Genomic DNA, 5,470 nt, shown 5'->3' on the forward strand with positions numbered 1-5,470 from the left:
CCCCCCCCTGCACAAACTAGAGCTCTTAAGAGCGACCCCGATGCAGCGCCGCAGGGGGAGAGCGCTGCCTGGTTCTCCCTCGCAGGCTGTTGGAAGGTGCCGAGCGGGAGCCCGGTTGACTGGTAATGTCTATTAATTACTAATACAAACGGCTAATTAGCAGACCAAACACTGGCATCTGTACAGTTTGTTTTCCCTGCAGCGATGATATTGAGCTCGAACACAAAGAGGCAGAAGACCTGAGCTGCCTGACGTGCATCACAATCAAAGGGGACTTGCTGCTAAGCATCCTTAATGCCAGGATCATGCGCCACAAAGGTCAAATGAAGGGCAGATACAACTTTGAGAAAGGATGAGGTGGGATGCAGATTCAAATTATAAAAGGTATAATACATAAGCTCATAAAAATGTGGTTTCAGGAAGCAGGTTGTGTCAGTTTGGATCACAAAGCATTTTTGAAATGTGACTCACTGGTGATTCTTTAGTTTCACTTGTAATCACACCTCGGTATTAATGCTTTACTCTCATTTAATTAGAGGATTTGAGGGATTTGAATTGTTCTCAACTGGTAAAGATCCGGGCTGGTATCCATCCTCAGTCCAGCTTTCCTACTGGATGAAATGTGTTCGTTTTAAGAACTGTCACCTTCTTACTGCCACCCTTTTACTCATGTTTACTACTTTCAACATAACATTCCTTATTCATTTCAACATTTGTTCAACTTTATTTAATAAAATTATTACTTCTAATATTTCTCAAATAGACCAATTCTTTGTCGTATTGTGAGCAGTATCTAAAACCATTTCAAACAATACCCAGCCCTGGTTTCCCAATGAGGATGCTGAAGCCACTTTATGATGCGTTTGGCACCTTGCACTAAAGTATCTGGGCCCAGGCCCCCCCCCCACACCCCCCCCCCCCCCCCCCCCCATCCACGACAGGACGCCGCCCCGCTCTGCCGCCCTTATATGCTTTCACAGAGAAAAAGAAAAAAAAATGAAAATGAGTAATCGGCCACAAAGTGTCAGCCAGCCCTAATCCCCTTTTAATTTCCTTGTGGGGCCTTCGCCAGGGCTCTGGCTGCAGTGCGAAGCTGGCCGCCGATGGCAGCATGGCCGCCGTGACAGGCCGGCAGGCAGCGCAGGCCTACGGGTGTTTACTGGGATCCAAGCAAAGAAAATACAATAACCACACACCGCCACCACTGTTTGCCTTACACTTGAGCGGGATTTAGGTTTCCCCAGCACTCTGTCACCAGTATGTGTGTGTGTGCGCGCACACACACACATGCCACCAGAATGTGCAATGGACATATGCATGCTCTTTTTCTGTTATTTCTCCCGCTGCCTCCTTTATGAGGGCACACACACGCACACCTACATGCATATATTAAGCACGCACTGCAGCACTCAAGCACACCCCTGGTAATACTACTCTAGATGAGTCTATTTATATCTTAATTTATACGGGCTGGTCTCAGGGAAAGGGTCGTTGCCACACAGCTGCCCGATCCCCGGCAATCTCACCATGCCAAGAACATTATCTCCTTTTGAACAGCAATTTATTTCCCCCCCTCCTCGCTGTTGTTCAAAACTAACGGACCCGTCATTAAAATGTATGCTTTTTCCTCAATGCACTGGAAAGAAAAGGTCACGTGGCCAGAGCAACCGCATTCAATGCCCAGCTCGCGTAATGTAAGGGATCCGGGAGCAGGCTGAGGGGACGGGCGCCGCATCTTTGTCACACATTTGCCCCGAGAGGTGCGTTCAGTGGAACAAAATGGAGAAGGTTAACGCTATTCCTGCAGATGAAGGGATTTTTCTTGACATTTACACGCGGCCGGGATTTTCTCCCCTCAGAGCTCCCTCATAACACTCGACTATGCAGCGTGTGAGCAGCGGCATATCCATTAAGCGTACAGCATATTAAAAGAGGCTGCTCGTTCCGGGAAAACACACAGTCAGAGGAGGCCCTATGTTACTATACATACTTTTTGGTGCCGTTTACCGCTTTGATTGGGCCCAATCGCAGGGAAGATTTGAAGTGTTCGTGAACGAAAGGGGCCGAAAGCTTGAGTCAGTTGTTTGATATTCTTATTTCACAGATGTATTTGCAGACATGTTGGCCAATAGTCTGTCGAGTCCCAGTTTGGGGTCTCTGCTGTTGCAGTGTATTTGGATCATATCAGCTGACAGGAAGTAATTATACACCCAAGCTGTTGCCTAGCAATTCAATTCTGTTGAAACGCTCCATAAACACCAAGACACTGCAGAGCAGACACAGTTTATCCACCAGAGAGCACTGACAAGTCCATTTTTAACTGTTAAATGTCCCACTTAGTATATATATATATATTGGACACAGAGATGAAATGAGTAAATAACAGACTGGACAAGGTACAAATTGCTTATTTGATGCGTTAGGACTTGTGACAAAAAGTGTCATCAGTTCGGTTCTTTTTTCTTTTGAACGTAAAAAATACCCCAAAACTCAGTTGTTCGTGCTTCTCAGTTGAGAGAACGTTCTCTACTTTGTCCTGTTTTGTAATATCCTCAATCTCTCGGGAATGATTGTAGGACAAAATATGCTATTTTAAGATGTCACCTTGCTTAGGGACACACCCGATGACATTGAACAAATGATGGGTTGATTAGAGGAGGAAAAAAAGAATCTGTGATTTATATTTTTTGTTAGCTGAGGTCAAATATTAAGCGAGATGTCTGGTACCAGCATCACAAATGTGAGGATTTGGACAGAGGGATTGAAGGACGTGACCTTGGACACTTCAGGCTATACATTAGGTCATTCAAAAGAATCCTTACATTCGGCACCAGCTAAATGCAGACTGAGACATAAAAGCATCTGCTTTCTGCTGTGTTATATATTATAAAAACCCTCCAAGTGAAAAAGAGAATACATTTAAAGTGTCTTCTGACTCTAAGATGCTCTTTTAATTATTTTTTATTTTTTACCTCACAGCGAAGGTCTTAATGACAACATAAGGGGTTAGCCTAGATTTTCCTTCCAGTCTCATTTAAGGCTAATTCCTGTGTGGGTCTAGATGTTTGATCCCATTGCCCATCTGAAGTAATTAAAGGGTTATTAGTAAACAGATATTCACGCTCGCTCACTCTTGCCAACTGTTTCATGCCATCTGCTGCCGGCGCACGTGCTTTGACATTGGAAATATGCTGCTGAACCGACATGGGTGTTTCAACGCATAGGGACTGAACCCAGCTTTCATCAAGTCTAATCACAGTCAAACAGTGTCATCCTAGTGTGTGTGTGTGTGTGTGTGTGTGTGTGTGTGTGTGTGTGTGTGTGTGCGTGAGAGAGAGAGAGAGAGAGACAGAATAGAATAGAAGCAAGAGCAGGACTTTATAAGCCATTGTGTGCTATTTTAAACCTGCATGTTAATTTCAATCCCTTTTAACTGGCTCTGCTTTTCATAGCAGTCGACCACCATTTCTTAAATATTATCTCCTCTCCCGCCTCCTCTTCTCTCCTCCTCCCCCCCGCCCCCAAGCCCCCGTCACACGCACGCACACACACACACACACACACGCACACACACACACGGCTCTGCCCTCCTGTCTGTTTTTATCCTTTTTTATTTTCAGTAATATAGAAGGGATTAACCCTGCTGGCCCCTCGGTGGTTACTGTTTCATTTTATTCTTATTAAAATCTTAAGAACCTGCTTTATTATTCCTGTTTGATACCAGCTCAATAATCCTCGCTCTGCCTGCCGGGGTGTGTGTGTGTATGTGTGTGTGTGTGTGTGCGTGTGTGTGTGTGGCATGCAGCCACAGACCCATAGGTGTGCTGTGTGATGGATGTGTGTGCTTGTGTTTGGCAGCCAGCAGAAAGTCCAAGAAACGTTACACACACACACACACACTTTTATTTTTAATCACGGTTCTCCAACATATAGATGCACAAACACAATCTAACGCTGGGTCTGAGATCCCGGAGTTTATCTCTTTGCACGTACACAAGCCTTTTTAATATATCGGTAGCCGTGTCGCCACATGACACGTCATTCCATTTCATCGCGTTTGTCTCGCGTGTGTTTTTTTCCCTTTAATTCTCTGCTTCTGACAAACACACTCTCCTGTCTCTCGCCCATCGGCGTTGGGACGGCTATTACCGCTGATGGGCCTCTGGTGTTCGCTGTGATCTCTCTTAGAGCGTGCTGCATTGATTTTTTATAAAACCTCTGATAAATCTCCGACAGGAACTAGACAGGAGTGTTGTCACAGCAAAGCATCCCCGGATCACGCAGTGATTCTTCTGCCACAGCGCCGCTGACCCGGGGCCCGTTTACTTAGAGGGGCGCTGTAAGGCGTCCTGCTGTTGGTGCTTTAATTACACTTACAGCTAAATGTTTCCGCCAAACATCATGCTGACGGATGGGAGGCCACTATTCATCCATCCAACTACAATGGATGGATGGAATTCCATTTTTTTTCTGAAAGGCTTGATTGAAGAACATGGGAGAGGCCCCCCTTTGCAGTAGAGCTGTTTTTTTATTTATTTTTATTTTTCGAGCTGCTAATTCCATCCTATGAGAGGAACAGCAAGTGGGACTTTAACCTATTTAGTATGCTTTTGGAGAGCGTCTGTCCGAGCCCGGCTGTAAGCTCCTCCACCTGCAGACCGATCATCTCTTCATTAAAGTGTGATACTGTTCAAGTGCCTCGGCAGGCGCACAGGCTTACACTATCGACTCAGGGAAAGGTCAACTTTATCTGATTCTCTCAAAGGTTGCTATTTATACGCAGTTATCGACTGACGTTTTGTTTTTTTTTCTTCTCATAACGCCGGTCCGGGTGGCGCGGGGGGGACCGGGCGCATACATTCATCATCCTTCTCATCTTTGTCCTCGCGTTACAGCTCCCCCCCCCCCCGCCTCTGCAACGTGTGCGTTGGTAATTTCTCATTTTCGCAGCATTCGTTTGAGATGAGCGGAGGATCGTCGGGGACGAGGCGGATCACGATTAGAAACGGAACCAGTGTTTCATTAAGAGCTGTTGGCTGGCTGCTCAGACAACACCCCCCCCGGCCCCCAACCCCCCCGCTACCCCCCCCCCCCCCCCCCCCCAGTAAGGCCTTCTTTCCTTCAGTTACCGTTTCCCTTTTTAAATCTCTCTTTCTATCGTCTATCATATGTCTGGCATTGACACTTTTCAACCCTTTTGAGAGCACACCTCCCCCCTGCAAACAGACACAACCAAACCCCCCCCCCCCCCCCCCCCGCCCCCCTCCCCTAAACCCCAGCCTCTCTAACCCCACCTTTTGCCCGTCAAAATAACTCTTCTTTATTGCAGTTCATAAACAGCGACTCCCCCGGCGGCCCCGGGAAATTTCCCATAAACTTTGATCAAACAGACGTTCCCCGGTCCTGGAGCCCTTCTCCGCGCGCCTGAAAACGGCTCCGCTCAATCACAGGCAGAGACAACACGCCGGAA

The sequence above is a fragment of the Pungitius pungitius genome, chromosome 18, assembly GCF_949316345.1.
Source record: "Pungitius pungitius chromosome 18, fPunPun2.1, whole genome shotgun sequence".
Taxonomy (NCBI): domain Eukaryota; kingdom Metazoa; phylum Chordata; class Actinopteri; order Perciformes; family Gasterosteidae; genus Pungitius; species Pungitius pungitius.